Source organism: Nipponia nippon, unplaced genomic scaffold (genome assembly GCF_047370975.1).
Source record: "Nipponia nippon isolate SJK-2023a ecotype South Korea unplaced genomic scaffold, ASM4737097v1 scaffold_9, whole genome shotgun sequence".
Taxonomy (NCBI): Eukaryota; Metazoa; Chordata; class Aves; order Pelecaniformes; family Threskiornithidae; genus Nipponia; species Nipponia nippon.
Window position 1 is genome coordinate 17933634 of NW_028262413.1, and position 18978 is coordinate 17952611.

The window sequence follows — 18978 nt, forward strand, 5'->3', positions numbered from 1 at the left end:
CTTTGAATTTTGACTCTCACTCCAGGTGAGGTGGAAGAAATTCAGTTCCTTGCGGAGTTCATGATGAAAGTGAGTAGCAAAGGAGTTGTTTTGCTGAGATCAAAACCAAGTGAGGAGCTGGGGCATGGGAAAGAGAGGAAAGGTGGTAATGCATGTTTCTATGGCTTTACCTAGGTAGTTCTCATACAGAGCTGCCTGAGGCACTGGAGGAACTCAGCCCTGTAGCTAAGTGTTTGTTGCCTTTAACTCTGATAATGTGCTCTATTGATTTTGCATTTCTTTTGATTATGGCAGTTTGCTGTTCCTGTTCGTGAGCAGGGTGCTGAATGCTGGCAGGGAACTTTATCTAGCTGCCTGAACAGCTGGGAGCAGAGGGTAACCCCTGACTTTGCTGGGAGGCTGGAAGATTAGAAAAAGCAAAGGGAAGCTTGATGATGGGGTCAGAGCTGTTTACTTAACCCAACTCATTGGCATAACACTGGGAGTCCACAGTTCAGTAAAAGATTCCCAAGACGATGAAAACTGAAAGCTCCAAGAATAACTATTAGGCATGAAAGGTGCTATTTCGTAGTGTTATGATTGTTTATATTTGCATACACATATACACAGCTGGGAGATCTCTAACTCTCCTGGATGGAGGCCCAGGGAGGCTCTAACTCCTTCATCTGCAGGACAAACTCTGTGGCTCCCTTGGAACACCCAGACTTTGTCCTGCTGTCTCTGTCCTGCAGGCTCTTGCCTGTCCTTTTGGGAATAAGCCCCCTCGCCTTGCACAATGGCTGTTGTGGGTCATTTCAACAAGTCAGGGTTGTTCTTTGCATGGGAACAGCTGCCACAAATCTGGTGCAGGTAGGAACCTGAATGAAAACAGATGAGCCTTGACAGAGAAATGAGCTATCACAGGAAGTCTAAGAGCTGGCAAAGGTCAGTCTCTCTCTGCTACATCCCATCATTGTTTTTTCCTATGCCTAGCTGATGAAGAGGAGAGCCATCATGTTACTTAGCTATGCAGGACATGACAGAGCACTTGGCTGGCCTGAGACAGAGAGAAACTCCTCTGACACCCAGCTGAACTCAAGGAATTTGTCAATAAGCTCCCACCTGCCTTGGAGAGCAGATTAGGAGCATCTGCTGAGAACCCTAATGATCCCTTTTCCCTGCCAAATATTCTGTGGTTGTCAGCTCAACACAGGTTTGTCATGGCAGACTTGGGAGTCTGCGTGTGCTGACACTGCTACAAATGAGTAGATGCTAAGAACACAGTTACATTCTTCCTCCCCGTGATGGACATCCCTATGAATCCAATTTTGCTTTAGCTACTGAGATTAAAGGCAGTGGATTAAGTGGAAGGAGCCACAGGGATTTTGAGGAAAACCTGTGGTTTTCTGCAATGGCTGAACAGGTGAGAGATGAGCAGCCTGTGATTTGCGTTGAGGCCATTTCTACATCTGAGGAATCCACATCTACAGAGGAATCTACATCCACGAATCTACATCAGGTGTCTCTACATCAGAGGAAACCACCGTTGTGTTCAGGTTTAAATAGCTCTTCATTAGTTTTGATGGAAAAAGGCAGGCAAGCTACCCTTCAGAGGTGGTCTCTTCTAAACTGAGCCAAGACACTGTCTTGGGAACTGTGACCCTAAGACTGTTATCCTCTTCTGCCCCAGGAGCAAGAGGCTTTCCGTTTCAGTAGTAAGATGCTTGTTTCCTACGTAGGGTCAAATAATGCAAAACCCCACAGCATCACAATGCAGAGGCTGTCCTGCTTTTTTTCTCAGGTATAAGGATTTTTTTCAAGATTTCTTTTTTCCATTCCCTACCTTTTTTCCTGTAACTCTAAATCCTTCTAAAATATATCAAATATCTCCTGCAATGGCACATTTCTGAGCACAATTCTTACATTTCTTGTGTACAGGATTTTCTTCCAGGCTTTGTGAAGTCCTCTTTGTTAGAATGAAACGCAGAAGAGCCAGATGGTTTGGCCAGAGTCCAGTTACCTAAGAAACGTAGCACCAGGACCCTATCAGAAGCTATTTCCTCTAAAGATCACACTCAGCCTGCTTTGTTCTAATAACCAGCTTAGAGTCAACATCAAGCTGTCAATACCTATTTTTTCCTCCATAATTAATCTACAAGGTTCAGCCTGGATTCAATATAAATGACCTCGTGGCTCTTTTTTTTTTTTTTTCCTCTTCCCCCCCCAGTAATGCTTCTCCACATGACTTCTCCTTCAGAGGTGTGTTGAATCATGCATGCTTTTTCCCCAGTAATGCTGTAGTGGAAATTTTTATGGTCTCTTGCTCTCTCTGGCCCAAAGTGTCTGCGTTGTCTGTACATGTGGGGAAGCTGGAGGAGCTCTGACACCTCCCTGGTCCCTAGTGCCTTTGGAGCTCTTGTAGCTTCTACAATTGTTCTTTCCTTTGGGAATTGATGGATGGATGGGGGATGAGGTGTGTGCTGCTTAGGTGTTGGCCTGTATATCTGCTGTGTGCTGACGTGCAGAAGTTTCTATATATATGATGTTTGTGACATGAAGCTGGGGAGCATGCTGTGCATTTATTTCCCAAAAAGGACTAAACCTCATATAGTTGCTGGGTCCCTGCTATGAAAGGACGTGGGTGTATTCAGTCATTCAGTGTATGTGAAGTGGGTTGGGCAGGTCTCTTCAAGGCCATCCTGCTCTGAAAGATGGCACCAGCCACTTTACTGCAAGAAGCAGGTTCTGCTGGGAAAAGCTTTCACTTTTTTTTTTTTTTTTTCCCTAGCATGTTTGAGGTAACGTTAAATTTTCAATCTTGATTCAGACTTGAATCGATCTGAGTTTTTCTTCAGCAGAAAATCTAAGGAAACATTTGTATTGATTCAGTGGAGACATTCTTGCTTCGGTTCAAATACTTTTCACGTTCTTTGTCTTTCAGACTGATGTATTCTATGTTTTGAACCAGATTTTTTTATATTTATAAAATGTTCACTTAAAATTAAATATAAAGCAGGGGAAAAAAATAAAGCAATGTTGGGACATCCATCCTCATCTCAGAGATGGCAGAGGGACAAAGAAAAACATATGATCGTGAACCCATGTGACAGGCAAAAATTTATCCCAGAGGCAGTACCCATCAGGATCCTTCTGACATGGAGGATATGATTTATTAACGGCTTAGTATCACGCTCCAAGCTGAGTGCTCTGGTATATTCATTGATTTTTTTTTTTTTTTTTTTTTGGTAGTGAGATAAGAGCTGATTTTTCTTTCTGAACAAGGCTGTGATTGTGAGCTGTAAAGCTGGGTAGAAATCTGGCCCCGTTAACTTCTGCAGTGTGACCAGGTTGTTGGCAGAGCCTTAACTCTAAGGCATCTTTCTCTCTTCGGAGTTCGTATGTCACCAAGCCTTTTTTTTTGGTCCGCCTATGATTGCTCTTGCACAATCGCTTCACTAAAGTAGCGTATCAAAATAATTGAGTGAAATTAGATGCTTCCTTTGCAGATGCAAAATTTATTGTCCGCTTGTGTCTTTGCGCTGAAGTTAGGATCTTGGGTTTTAAAAACCCTCCTTCTCCTGGCTATGTGGGAGTTTCCCCTAAAGATGTGGAATGTTTACTGCATACCAAAGGCAAGACATTATGCTCACAACACCTACAATTTCTAAACCGCATGTGGCCTGTGTGGATTTCCTTGTGCCGAATTCACATGGAAATACAAACACATGTGGCATTTTTGTTGCTTTTCTAGGAAATCACTGAGCACAGCCCTGCAAAATAATACTTCCTACTGTTAGATGCACTGCGCGTGGGGGAAGGTACTGCCTTTGTGTCCTGGGCTGTTGGAGCCGCATGCCAAGGCCCATGAGTCATTCACCCCGAGTGTCTGGCTTTCCAGGAAGGCAAATCCCAATTTTAGAACCTGTCAGGGACCGAAGAGCGCCGTGGGGAAATAATAAAGGAAAGGTCATCGAATGTTATCAGAACTGGAGGTTTCCAATGGGGATCATGCCAGGAAATGCATGATTAGAAATAGGAGAAACTGTTGTGTCAAGACAGCTGGAATAAAGCCAGCAGGATATGAAGTGGCTTCAGCCTGCTGTAAGGAAGGGTGAAGTGAGCTGGCAAGGCCCGAGGAGAGGGGAGGTTGGGGAAAAAATGTGAGAAATTAATAGCTGGTGTCTTGCTATGTGTGTTCAATAGCACTGTACAGCTATCAGCTGTTCAGTCATTGCTTGGGTGATGTGAAAGGAAGGGGCATCTCTCTTGACTTTGTTGCTGCCAGGTGAATAGCAGCATGTGCTGATGTTCCTCAGAGCTTCCTGATCTACAGTCAGGATCTCTCAGGTTGGCACCCAGTGAGGTGGTGCTGCGTGGTCCTTGAGGGAGAGGTGTGCAAGTGAAGGACAGGAGCGGCAGGACAGATTTTGCTGCAGGGAGATGTTACCTCTGTGCCAGTACTATCAGCCTTCTGCCTTTCTAGTGAGGGAGATATCTTCTCTTTCCTGCTTACCATCAATACGGCTGGAAAAAAAAAATCAGTTCTCAGGGAATGCAAAAGTCCTTTGATTTCCTTGGTGCATATAGCAAGAACAAGAATGCTTCACCTCAGTGTCCTACCCAAATTGAGATGTATCCTCAGTTGTTTTGTTTGATTACTTGCATAATTCTTTCTTTGGATATATCAAGCAAAATACATGTGAGCTACCAGCAGCTGCAGGACTCCACCCCAGGGATGGCTCTGTTTCAGTGGTGAAATCACACTGGAATGTGCTTCTCATCCAAATGTTAACCCCACTTAACCTGGAGGAAAAAAAAAAAAAAAACAAAACAAAAAAACCCACAAAAACACTCCAAGTTTGTTCTGTTTGAGAACAGTTTACTAGGCTGCTTTTCTGTTACAGAGGGACTTAAGTGTTCTGTTTATGTCCCTGTTGACCCACCTTAACTGTTTGACAGAGAGCTAGAAGGCTTAACCATATTATGTTCACATTGGTTTGGGGGAAAAGACATCTAAGTGGAAGAGAGAGAGACAATTTACTTGCCTTTTCAAAAAGTCCACTTCTGAAAAGCTTACTGAAGACACATACTTAGTATGATTGACCTCTTGATCATGCAAGCAGTCTAGTGTTTTTCATGGCCTTTACTATGGCCTTTGCAACTTCAGCAGAGTTCTTCTAGTTGGGTCTCCTTTCCCCTGGTGTGCCCTTAGCCTCCTTTGCTTAATGTTCACTTTTAACCCTAGTATCATGCCTCATATAACTGGTCTCTATTGTTGCATGCATGGAGACGCTTCCTCACAAGAAACCTAGAAAGCCTGACTCCTACTCAGATGACTTCCTACTCAAACCGGGAGTAATGCTCTGCAGAGCTGGTACCTACAGCAGAATTGCAAGTATCACCCTTAGTGACTTCAATGTGTTAATGATTTGTACTTCAAGACTTCGATAATGTTGTCTTATTGTGACACTGGCTATGAGTAAGCAGTTGGCGCATGATTTGTGATACCCCTAAAAAGCTCCTGGTAAAGAACTGCATCCCTCTAAGTTTCTCTGGGGAAGGAATGCAATGTGATCAGATGCATCTCAGGGCTTGGTCACTCCTGTGTGTGGTAACGCAGGCTATTTGGGCATAAGTATTTCACTGGTAGAAGAGATGTGAGTTATCAGGTGGGGTTGCTTCATAGTTATCTTGCCAGGGAAGAATATGAGAGATCGTTCCCAAGAGGTTCACCATCCCAAGAGGCCCACTGATTGTTGCAGCCCAGATTGTCACCTCTCCTCTGATTACCTTCTACACTTTGGTCCCATTGCTACTAAAAGTACTGAAAAGTGTGAATTGCTGGATTGGCACATTACTGGTTTTAAAAAGTAAATGAAAGGTCTTTCAGTAAGTGGATCAGTTTCTCCACCTGGTTTGACTTGAGCTGTGTTTTCTATCACCTGCAGTTATGACAAAGTACTGACACTGCTGACGGCTCTGGGACATATCAGGACAACTTAAGTCCCTTCCAGTGAATGACTTTAGAAATCATTGTTGCTTCCTTTGCTCATTGTATTTGAATTTTTTTCTGGCACTGTTATTCTGGAAACGCTAGCTGTTAGGCGTGTTGATGAAGCTTTCATTTAGCATTTACATCTGATTTGAAAAAGGGCTTGAGGGACACCAAGCTTTGTGGTATGGCCACAACAGTTGATAGTATCCAAAAAGACACAAGAAATGTTGGTGATGTGCTAAGTTTTCACTGTTCTCAGAAGAAAGAAAAACAGGAAGACCCTAATAAGGATATGAAGGGAGAAGCAAAAAGAACCTGAAATGGGAGCTTGAATTGGTGGCATAAATTTTTGCAGTGAGCTGTTAACTTCTTTGTTAACAAACTAGACTTGAGTCCTAAATGGGGTACATAGTCTAACCAAAACAAATGTGGCAATTGGATACTTCAACACTGGAAAGCCAACATCTTATTAAAATGCACCATCTGATTAGGTGACAGCTACAATTTATTCCCAGGGAAATCCATTTAATTAGTTGGAAGGAGTTGGGATGTCTGATCTTCCAAGAAAGAGACACTTCCAAGGGCTGCTAAATATGAATTCAGGAGAGGGATTTTGCGAGGTGTTCACAATGCATCTGTTTGCTCAAACTTGTAAAAAACCATTACAGCATTCAGTTCTCTTGTGAGTCTTTGAATGTAATAAGTGCTTATTCCAGCAAGTGCTTCAGGTTCACATTTCATTTGCAGTCAGCCTGTTTTTCCTATCCAGCTCCTTCAATTGCCAGAGAACTCAGGAAGATGACCTGAAATTGGTTCAGAACTACCACAGCTCAGTGGGGAACCTGCACATCAGCTGCTGTCCACAGTAAGCTGCGAACACTGTAGTCACAGACACTGTGCGGTGTGATTTCGGGGAAGGAGGGTTCCCTCTGACGATGCTGGTGGTTTTGGAGATCCATCAGCTGCAGCTGGTGTTTGGTCCTGTGAAGATGGACGATTTGACACTTTTTCCAAATTCCCCTCCTTTCTGCGGCCAGCTCTCCTCTATGCCTATTGACAGAGCAGCCAGCACTAGTTTTACATTGCTGGCTGTGTTCTGCATTTTATGAAAACAGGGGTTTTGATCCACAGGAGGAGACTTCCAGCCCAAAGGGTGTATGTGATATACATCAATGTACAGATGTGGCACAAAACCTGATTTTGAGAAGCCTGGGGCAAGGGTCATACTTAGAAATTTTTTGTCATTTGTAAACTAATGTCTTTAAGCCACCTCTCCTGCCCTCCCTCACGGTGCTTTAATGAGCACAATGTAGAAATATCTCTACTCCTTTAATTTGCATTATTAGAATTTTGATTCAGATTCAGTATTTTATTTTTTAATTCAACCTTTGATATTTGAAGAGGGTAAACTCTCCCACTACCTATTTCCTGGGCACAGGATAATAGATTTTATTGTCACTGTGTCATAAAAAAAAAAAAACGGGGGGGGGGGACACGACACCACACGACAAACCCCACCAGTACAGTGTATCCATAACACTTATATGCAGAAGTTGTTGCATGAATGGGCAAAGATTGAGATGATTTTGGGGTAGATAATGCCCTCGCAGCCTGCCTGTCACCAAGTGATTTGAAATGTCCCCGCTTTCCTTTTCCATATAAAGCTGCAGCCCTTCATCCACCTCTTCCCCATGTTAAATATTCCCCCTTTGATTGGGAAGTAGCTCCGTGCAGATTTCTAGGAGGAAGGAGGGGACAGCTAATAACAGTGTTAAACCTGACCTTCTGTGTGTGCCTGAGTCTGCTTTCCCCAAAGCGGTGCATAAATTAACATTCTGGCAATAATACTGAGCCTGTTTAATTTTCTGTTTGACTAGAAACGTTGAGAAAATGTCATGATATTTGATTTCATCTTTGTCTATTTTTTGCTCCGGCTGAATGAAGCTTATTGGACTCTCGAGACCCAAGCGCACAAAGCGCGTCTGGGAGCACATAAAGGGGCACTGTCCCTCAGGCATGTGCTCCTCAGCCATGCAGGAAGTATTGGGTTTTATGTTTGAAGCCTGGCCGAGGTTCTCTAATGGCTGTTAATCCACTAGTTTCTTTGGCTACATCCTGCGCCAGACCCGGTCCCACCTCAGAAGTCTTGGGGTTTCTGCTTGCTTCACATAAGCATTGGAGCAGTGTAGGAGCAGGAGGCTCCATACCAGACTGAACGTGCAAGAGTAGGATGGATTGAAGGAGCGGCTACAACAGCTAGATTTTCCTTGCCGAAACAGTGTAAAGTTGAATGTACTTTCAGGCATTTGGAGGCGAGAGCCACTTTGAAGGAAGAGGAGCTCTAGCCCAAAGGGGATTTAGCATAAGGGGCAGCAGAGGAAATTAAGAAAAGTTTAAGGGTCAGCTGAGTGGATCTGCTGCTGGTGGTTGTTGTAGCTTCGCTGAAAGCTGTGGGAATTCATGCCAGATGGAGACATGGCCTTGAGCATTGTTGATACAAGAAATGGTTTCCCAGGATAAAGGATGAAAAACCTTAGCGATGCGTCAGGCCATCTCTTCAGGTTATAGTAATGAATCCTAAAAATAAAAAGTTTGGGAAGGAAATGAACCGTTTGCTTATAATCATCTTTCCCTTTCCTCAAGGCCCTTGAAGAGTGCTCCTCCCCTGAGTCCAGTGCTGCTCTGGTGGCTGCAATCCCATGGAAAACCTGTCCCAATGAGGCATTTTTCCTTTAGCTCTTCTTACAGTCTTGTAACTATTCTCTCTGTGCTCACCTCATATATTCCTTTTCCCCATGGCTTCAGCTAGCCTCGTTTGCTCTGTATTTATTTTTTCGAAGTGCTGGAATAAGAAAAGGAACTGGTTTTGGCAGTGGTTTGTGTGGTTTTTTTTTTTTTTTTTTTCCCCTGAAGACCTTGGGGGGCTGCCTGTGTGTGCTGCCAGGCTGGGAAGCACCCATGCCCCCTCACACGGTGGCTGGCATGCAGAAGGACTTGCAGACCACATGGCTGCAGCCCTGTGTTTAACGAAGGATGTGATACTTTAGTAATAGAGCAGTGGCACAGAAGGCAGCATGATTAACCACCGCCCACGCGAGGAGCATGCGCACAGAGGGGCCATTGAGCGCGAGAAGTTATATATTATTTCTTTTCCCCACCTTGTGCTCCTTGCCAAGGGATCCCAGGCACAACGGCCAAACCCCGTTTGCTAATCTCCCCCAAAGGGAAATTGTGTAATTTCCAAAGAAAAGGGCCTTGCAAAGAGAAACAATGTGGGGTGGGGAGAGGAAGAAGAATATGGGGGCAGTGGAGAAAGACGATCTGGGAATGAGTAAGGAGGCTGGCAGAGCAAGGGAAAGTTTCTAGCAAAAAGCCTCTAGTCGGGTGCTTCTGGAGGAACACATTGGTGTTGTCTGGGCACCCCTGAACTGTGATACCAGGGGAGAGTAGCAGCTGTGTAGACACGGGGCTGGTTTGTGATTCTGAGGGACAAATGTTGCAGAACTGTTCAGGACCTGCAGAGGAACCTGAAGGAGAAGTACAGGACAGCCCATGGTGATACAGACTGGGTAGGCATAAATGTAGGTGGCTGTCATTTTAAGCGCATCTTCAGAGGGGACAGCCAAGCAAGGCAGAGGAGCAGCTCACCTGAAAGCATTTCAGAAAGGCATTCACAGCTTACCTGGTCTTGGTTCAGGAGGAACCCCGTGTCCTGTGCTGGTCCTTCAGTGCAGACTGGGCTGGAGAGCCTGCAGAGGGGTGCTGTGGGGACAACCAGCCTTCTGGAAAATGTGTCCAGCATTGCATTACTGCCAGCTGGGACAGGGCTTGAAAAGCTCATGAGGTTCAGCTTGTTAGAGACCAAATGTAGAGGTCATCATGCCAGCACAGACTTTTGACTCCTGTAAATCTTAAGTGATTGGATTTTGCAGAACATGTACTCCTCTTAGCTGCAGTTGTTGGACCTGAAGTTGAAACATATGCAGGGAAGACTTTGGCCCATGTTAATGTGATAAACACAAGATCCTTTGTTATAGTAAAGCAATTAAGCAAGACTGCTGTGGTAGAAACCCCAGTGAGTCACTGGTAGCTCATGGCTCCCAAGTGAGAGCTCTCGGTGATCCTGGGCCTTTCAGCTAACAGATGTGATATGGCCTCCTCAGTTTCTCAATGTGGTTTTCATGGATTCTGCACATCTCAGGGCTTAATCCCAACGTGGAAGCAGAATGGGACTGATCAGAGATCACTAATGTTTTGGTAAGAGCTGCCAAAGAGGACAAACAGTTGTGAGCTTGCTGGGTAAATGGCAGAAGCTGTTTTCAGCCCCTGTATCTCAGTGCTGTGCTGCTGTGTCTGCTGGCCAACAAGTGCCTGTAAGCGCCTCCACCCTCACTGGGGAAAGCCTTGTTAGCATAGTCGTCTTCAGTCAGTTTGCAGCCACCATGAAGCCATAGTAGCCAAGACCTCTGAGTCTCTGAAGAGATGCTGGCTGAAAGGCACATGTATTAGAGGCACGCTTGCCAAACGCAGGCTCTAAAACCTGTCCCAAAGATTCACTCCTAATCCCCCTGAGAGATACTGCAAGGCGTTATGATCCCACCCAAAATTTCTGTTCAAGCTGCTCTAACAAAGCGATGACTTCCTTGAAGCCAGGGGCCCCTTGTGTTGTATGGTGGCAACCAGCTCATTGCCCAATAGCTGGGATTTGCAGTGCCCTGGAAATGGCTGGGAAATGAGGTATGGCCCTCTAGGCCATGGCAAGGCAGCACCTTACTGTGTGTCAAAAACAATAACTTGCCTGGCCTTTCTTTGTAGGTTTGTTAAAACTGTAGGACTAGTTAGATGCATTTTTTTTGACCAGGATTTTGAAGCTAAATGCCTGTAGTAATGTGTATTAAATATATCGTTCTGTTGCAATGTGAAACTTGCTGAGGGCTTAAAAGCGAAGTCTGTGACTGCTCTCCCAGGGAGCAGGAACATGGAGGTATGTACATCAGGAGACGAGATTAGCGGCATCTCCAAAAAGGTGTTTTAGTAGCTGGGCTTCCTTTTGGTATTTTATTAACACATCTGAGCCTGAACTCTTCACCATACTGTTTCAGTCCTGCCAAGGAAACACAGACTTGTTTGGCGGAAACCCCTTCTGTTTCCGTCTACACGTGTATGTGCTACTTAGCAGCCACTGCTCATCAGCATTTGTGTTTTGAGACTCTGGCTGACAGTGGCCATCCAGACTGGGCAGAGCACACGGGGAAAGATAGCCCTGCTCCAAGAGGCTTGCACTCTTACCAGGCAAAACAACCAGCGAGACGTGAATTTTTTCCTTTTCTCTTCAACAGAAGTGCTAATTGCATGGCTGGCTGAGAGCATGCAGGAATGGCAGTGCTAGCAGTGGAAGGGAAACCCAGATCTCCCAAGTACGAGGCTGGCAGCTTCTCCAAGGATCGCTGGTTTTGCTGTGATTGCTGTGTGATGATCAACTCTTCTGTTCCTGAAGCCGAGCCTATGCTGGGGCCAGTGCTCGCTGCAGGTAATGGAGAAAACCCCAGCATTAGGTGAGTTGCTCAAGCGTGCTTTTCTTTTCAATGTTTCATTCTAGGTAACTCTGGATATTTGGGACCTTCAGTCTGTGAGACTGAATTTCAACTTTAAAAGATGATTTGGAGTCACCTATTTTTTCCTACAAATTAACTATGAAACTATTTTTACAATTAGACACTGGATGGCTCTGAGGGGTTATTAAGAATTACCTGCTACCACAAATAACGTCCAGAAAATGAGTGAAATTCTGGCCTTTTCCATAGCTCTGTGTGCAAAGTTGGTGGCAGAATCAACATATTAGTTAAACCGTGTCAACCTCAGGAAAAGAGTGCAAATTCAACTTGATAATTTTTGATGGGTTTCTATTTTGTCTGAATAGAACCTTGATGAAGTTTGCACAGTTGCTGTCCCTGGTGCAGCAGAATTGGTAGCAGGTGGCCTCTGCATGCAGAGACAGGTCTCCTTGTTAGGTGTAACTGCAGGGAAGATTTAAACCTGCTTGTGCATCTGAGGGTACCATTTTCACATGGATGCTGCTAGCCACGCTGGCACTACTTCTCTCCTGCTTTCTCCATTTTGTGTGGTTTTGGTAAAAGCTTTTTTTCCCCACTGCTGGCTCAGAGTACTTTTGCTCGTGGCGATTTTCATATTGTTTGAGTGGTTATTCACCCACCATGTAAATATCTATATTTGAGTCAGGTTTGAAGCTTCTAGGAAGAGCTGGGGGAAAAAGAGACGCACACCAGACCACCATCAACCCTGATCTATACGTGCTGTTGGTGGTAAGAGTCTTTAATATGACGTGGTATCGGGTAATCGTAAACAGCTTTTGTTTCATAGGGGTGTCTCTGTCCCATATTAACATCCCCTCCTTGCTACAGAAAATCAATGCCTTATACTGAAAAACAGATGGGGACTCAGAATTTTTTTTGGCCATGATGTAAAAACCCACAAGCATGAAGTAAATTTTTCCCATCTACCATACAATACCAGCAGGTCCTAGGGTGGAGAGTTTCTGAAGGGTCAGCTCTGCTCAGAGTGTTGAGAAGCAGATGTCTCAGCTTCATGGGCTGCACACATTGGGAGTGATGGTGGCTCAGTCATTTGTGACACTCGGTCCCTTGAGGTCATTTTGCAACAGTGTTATTAAGAATATATGTCTGGAAGTTGTCTGTGAAACTGCTAAAAGATCATAGATGTTGGACAAACTGAGGATCTGAAGCAGCAAAACCCTAGGGCTCTGGTTTAACATCGAGCCTGAGATGTGCTGCTACTAGCCCTTGCTGCAAGGTGTTTTTAGGACATGCACTGTAGACAACAGTTGTGCATGGTGAATCATAAGGGTCTGGCAAGCTATCTAGGGGTGAGAAATCCACCCTGCATTTGGGAATGCAATATTACAGGCTTTGTGTGGTTGGAGAGAATTCAGTAATAGTGGGAACACAGAAAACGATGGTAGGAAGGAGCCTCTGCAGATCCATGTTAGTGCCGATGGTAGGGACCTCTCGCTGCTCAGGACTGATGCTGCTGAGAAGACTGGAGTCTGGGAGCAAGGCCAGAGGCTCTGTGCCAAGGAGGAATAGCAGGTCTCTCAATTTTGGCACTACATTTTCTGCTGGATAGCAACAAGCCTGGCCTTGAAGAGCCCACAGCAGCCAGTGGGAGGGAGCAGCGGGGAGGGAAGTACTTGCATGGCAGTACATCTCTGGGGCTCTGTTGTGGCCTTGGTGTGCCTTGGTGATCACCATGCCAAGGACTCAACCTTGTGACTAGGAACTGAGGATCTCTCACCAGCCCCTTCCCCAGAATGAGCTACCTATCTGGCTCACAAACGCTCTACATCACCTGCTAAGGAAGCAGATGGCAGGGGAAGTGTAGGAGGAGATGCTGGTAGGAGTTCCTACTCAGGGCCATATCAACCAGTGCTATCAGGATAATGTGACTGTGGTGACTGACATAGTGTCTGGGTAGCACCTAGCACCCGGAGACGTGATCCACATCCAGGGCTCCTACACCGATGCACATAAATAAGTGATTTAATGGAGAGTTACTGCACTGAGTGGTCCAAGGGCCCCTTATTGCTGCAGATGAATGGAGTCTTACAGGTGACAATTCATAAATGCAGAGTTATTTACTGCATGCAACCTGTCCCAAGCAGTAAATCTTATTTTCATTTACCTGAAGTTAACTTCTTTTTAGAAACAATAGTGTTGCCCATGAGCCTTTTGGAAGAGGTATCAGTTTGTGAACTCATGGCTAATGGATGGTTTGGATGGGTTCCAAGACATCAGGAAATCGGTTATGCCTGTTCTGGCGAAGCTTGAAAAAGTTGTCAGTGTTTAGTAACATTATCCAGAGGCAAGTAGAAGGATGAAGCTACAGACAAGCAAGAAGAAAATACCCTCTCCCACTGTGCATTACTTACCTCTGGTCTGGGCTACATGATCAATCCAGAGAGGTGCCGTGCTGGAAGTTGGAGGGGTTATAGCATAGAGCAGGACACACTCCAGCAGGGTGTAGTGAACTGGGAAAACAAATCGGGCAAATCAGTGTAATACTTTGCTGCCAGTCAGGAAGGGGTTAGAGACTTCAAGCTCAAGGACACAGAAGTATATTTTGCACATGTAAGTGGTATCTGTAGAAAAGCATCTTCCTTGACGGCCAGATTGCTTGACTTTAAGGGCAGTATTCCTATGGACTGTAGTAGGAAAGGACAATAACTTCTATATGCAAATAATTTGCTTTGGAAACTGGATATATCAGGAGATTTAAAAATTGAAAGGCCCAGTTCTTAGATCTTTTGCGCCAATAAATTGCTGTGAAACAAAACCAAGGCTGCTGCCTGTACCTGTGGTGTCTACAGATTGCAGGCAAGTGCTTTCTTTAAACTCTGTTCTCTGAAATAATACACTTTGCAAGATCCGTTTCATTCTGTATGGGAAATGAAATTTGTTGCGAGCACCACCGCTTTGCTTTATGGAGCTAAATGGATTGAGTGTAGCTATCTGCCTGATGTACTCCTCAGGTGTAATGGAGTCTTCTGACAACGTCAAAAAGAGGTAAAAGAAAAAAGGCAAACCACTTGCATTTTGTACCCCTGTGGATAAAGCAGGACATGATGAACCCATTTCATTCTCAACATGAATGCAGACTTAAAGCATATTGCTCGGTGTGTGTTTTTGTTTTTTTTCTAAAAGCCAGTAGCGTGGGTTTTCTTTCTGCACCTGGGAAACGTGTGTCACAGATGAGCGATCCCACCAGATAACATTGTCACTAGCACTTATGTTAAACTGGACTCTTGCAGGTCGTCCTTGCAGCAGTCCTTAGGGCTTTGCATGGCAGCTAATGAGGTGCCGAGTGAACTGATAAGTGCCCCTTTTACAGCCAGGCTGACAAAATGTGACAAAAGATATGTTAGTGCAGAAGCAGGTCTTCTGCACCCTACGATCTCTCCAAGAGTTTGGGTAGGATTTGCTCAGTAGTTCTTACTGGGAAAAAATGGGTGCACAATGGCTTGAAGATGGACGTGCTTGCCTCTTATTTGGTGTTTCAGTGACCTCATTCAGAATATGAAAGTCATAGGTCTTTTTCCTTTTATTGCCTGAAAAGGTTTAAGTTTGAACCTGTTTTTGCTTTGTATTTGTGGGGATTTGTGGGTTGCATACCCTAGGAGAGCACTTCCTTCCTTCCAGAGCTCTAGTGGTCTCATCTTTCTGAATCCCTGTTTTCTTTTCTATTCTTTGTGTACCATGTCTATATGGACTTCAAGTGCTTCAAACCCTCAGTGGTTTGCTGCTCAGGTTTTTATAGTCTTATGTACCACAATCTTTTCATTAACTGCACTGAAACCTCTCTGTTTCAAGTGTAGTCAAGTGTGAATTACAACCCAGAAGCACATGAATAGACCCTGTATCTAGAAAGAGGCAATTTTTGATACGCCACAAGCAGCAAAGCAAACTCACGTCAGTGGAGTTTCTTGTAATACAACTAATAATGGTCCCGGTACAAATCTAAGTGGATCAGAGACCAAATTAGGTAGATGTTAAGGATGTTAACAGAGATACCAAGGGTACGGTGAGCATGAAGTATGAATGATCTTCTCCAACCCTACCTAAAAGCCCTGCTAGTTTGGGCTGTTGTGCAGTGTGTCATGTTCCATGTGGTGGAATTTCTTGTCTAGCTTGGAGACAGAGCTGAAAAGAAAAACCTGACTGAGTGTCACTGTTCAAACTTATACAGCCTCTCCTCTGTCTTGGAAAAAATAAATCGGCTCCTAAGGAAGGTGTGAATGGCTGAGCCTGAGCTTGTGTACCCTGCTGGGTCCTACCACCTCAGGGAGACATCCTGGAGGTCTGCTCTGCCTCCTGGCTCTGCCAGAGGAGAAAATTGCTGCTGGGCAGCCTTGCCCTAGTGATTTCCATCTGTCAGACAGTACAAATGCATTTCCTCTCAGCCAACAATTTCTGAGAATTCATCAGCATGGTCATTAGAGGGGGTTTCACCCCTTCACGTGTGGTTTTGCAGTCATTGTTTCAAATGAGCTCAGCCCTGAGTCATTTAGTATTTCTTCAGAGGATTTGTGTCCCAATGGCCTGGCAGGCATGCGGGCGTTGTTCCTGGAGACAGTGCAATGAAGCTCTCTTTCCATGCTCCTGCTGTTGTGTGTGCTCAAGTTGTGTCCTGAGGCCATGAACTCAGTCGTGACCCACCTCATTACAGGCTCTATCCCGGAAAATGGTAAATTAGTGTGTTTTTTCCCAGAAGTTGTTATAATAAGGAAGGATAAGACAAGGGGGAATGTGTCATTTCCCCACTATAGATGGTAAAAGGAGGAGAATAACTCTCTTGTTAGAGATGTGCTCAACTGTCTTAGTGGAAATAATTCATATACTGATGGCATGGGTTACACTGATACAAAGTGTTTGTACTGCTTCAGCCTGGTCTCCTTCCAGTGCAAGAAAAGGTGCAGCAGCAGAGGCAGCCTGAACACAGTACAGGCAGGTGAGGCTATGCTAAATGAGATGAACCTCTGTTGGAGGAGTGCACTTCTTCATCTAAAGAGAAGACCCAAAATGCCTTTCCCAACACACGCAGGAAAGAGAGGGCAGCACTGTTGTCCTAACCCCCTTCTTCCTTTCCCGGATGGCTGGCAAGTTTCATTGGGTCCAGTTTTCACACCAAAGTAAATTAAAGAAAACACAACAGCAGGGAAAAGTCCCGTCATCTTGCAGCACAGCTCCCCTGCAGAGAGATATTTTTGACAACTCTGTTTCTTTATTTCCTAATTAGAAATAACGATGTGTTTTTTCGGGTCAAGAAGACCTCCTTTGCTGTGAAATATTAGGCCAATTTTGACAGTGTAACTAAAAATAGGCATACGCACACACACGTGTGTATGTGTGCACATGCACTAGCGGGAATAAACATGCAATACTCTTCACTTAATTATGAACATACTTTCCTCTGGGCTGGTGGGGGAAGCGCCTTTGCCTCCAGTTAGTTGTTTTTCAAGTAAATAGAAGGAGTTTTCTGAAGACCAGATGGGCTGGAATGAGGAATAGAAATATTTTCAGTCAAAGAGGGGCCGGATGATGTAATAAGCCACAGGAACAAAGTTCAGTTATTTTATGTTCTCATCCAGACCTCAGAGTGAAAATGCCTCTGTTGTTAATTTCAGATTCATCTGCTTTTGAAGGCTGGCTCTGTCTTTAAATGCTATTATAATACACACGGAGCTAAACTGAGCAAATAGCAATTGAGCAATGATGGAAGAATACATTTGTCAGCACTGGAAGCATTTGGGTAGGGTTTGCGCTGCAGATGATAGGCCAGATATGCATTTGATTATTCTGGAGGGAAAAGGATCTACCTTGAATGACCTTAATGGAGGTCCTCAAAATTTGCATCTGCCTGACTGAAGTGAAGTTGGCTTTTGCGGTCTGGTATTTGAGGGCTCAATAGCTGCTCACAAAGACTTCTAGAAGTATGGCTAGCTTTTATGCTGGTGACTAAACTCTCTCCTGCTCCACTTACACGCATAGCTCCTACTGGTGAGGGCTTGTCGATGTGCATGTCCCCACCTTGGGCTCTTAGGGACCTCTTTGCGCTTCCACGGGCAAATCAGGGAGAAGTAGACATGATGCCCACTCTGCAAGGTCAACTACTTCAGTCATGTTGGTTATTATCATTGTACCCTTTGAGAGAACTGCTAATGAAATGCTTGTTGTCATCCTGAGTCGTAGACTCTTCAGGCAAGGTCAAGTGTCAACAAACTTGGGTTGTGTCCCACCAGGCAGAAGAGGGCCTTGTGCAAGGCCAAGACAGAAGAAAGAGGATGAGAGACCAATGGGGACCCTGCTCAGGAACTTGGTGCAGTTGGATACCTCCAGTGATGAAGAATGACTGTGAGAGTTAAAATGACGGTAATTGGAGCTGTTGGTGATGATCACTTTGCTGGTCAGCCAGCAGCTCCTGAGGGAAGCTGAGCAGGCTTTGCTTCTTTTATCTCAGAGCCATGGAGCTGGGATGTAGCTCTGTGAAGTGCTAGTGCCTCAGAGCTGGCTTGGAGGAGCACAGGAGCAGTATTGCAACGGAAAGATGCTGTAGGAAGCACAGAAACTCTTGCAGTGGGTCTAGTTGTTGAGGTTTTGCCAATCACTGATGTGTGCAGAGGAAGGTGAGGAAAGTGTGTGTGACAATCACCTGGTGGCTCTGACGAGCTGGTGGAGAAAATGAGGATAAGAAATGCTGCAAAGGATGATAGGGAAGACTATATATGAAATGAGGGGTTCAGAGGAGGTTGTGTGCCTGCAGAAGCATTCTCTCTGCCTCTGCAAAGCTACTTTTCACGGCTTAATTAACTTATATTTCAATTGGAATAAAATTCATGCTGTTCATTTCAGCTGTATTGATCAAATTGGTCCCAGTTACTTGCGCAGCACTATGCACTAGTCCTGGTTATGTTCTAGTTAACTCCCTTCAGAGACAACAGCGTTGCCCATGAATCAAGCAGAACAATTTATTCACTAAGAGAAGCCTAATGGATAGTTTGGACACCCTCCAAAAGCACAGTTCTCCCTATCTGAACAGCCTGAAACATTTCAGCACTTGAGAACAAAATCCAGAGATGGGCATGGCTGAGAGCTGCACAGAGAACTGATGGACCAAGATTGCTTTTTCCTTTCCCTGCTTCCTCAGTGTCTCAGGGAGACTTGACTCCTAGGAGGGAAGGATTTGGGAATCCACATCCAGCTTAAATGACATTACCCCAAATCCGTGGCTTTACCTTCTAAACATCAAGGGTTGAGGTCTAGAAAGCTTCTGAAAAGTTTTGTGATGCCTCACAGGTGCAATGTGTCCTGGGTCCCTACATGGCTTTACTTACATTTGTTTGAATTAGCGTGTCCTAAAGTCTGAAGTTACTGTGAGATCTGAAAAAAATCAGAATGCAGGGCAATTTGAGA

General features: G+C 44.8%; 1 long non-coding RNA gene across 3 annotated transcripts in view; it reads left to right on the plus strand.

Moving 5' to 3' along the window:
* LOC148050140 (uncharacterized) overlaps window positions 1-18978 on the plus strand; it is a 313700-nt gene that overhangs the window by 171143 nt on the left and 123579 nt on the right. For 2 of the 3 annotated variants that reach the window (XR_015701357.1, XR_015701358.1), the window contains one exon: window positions 11314-11529. This is a non-coding gene — a long non-coding RNA (uncharacterized LOC148050140). Of the gene's footprint in view, window positions 1-11313; window positions 11530-12223; window positions 12298-18978 lie in introns of those variants that run through there. The other variant, XR_015701359.1, reaches the window with a different exon arrangement.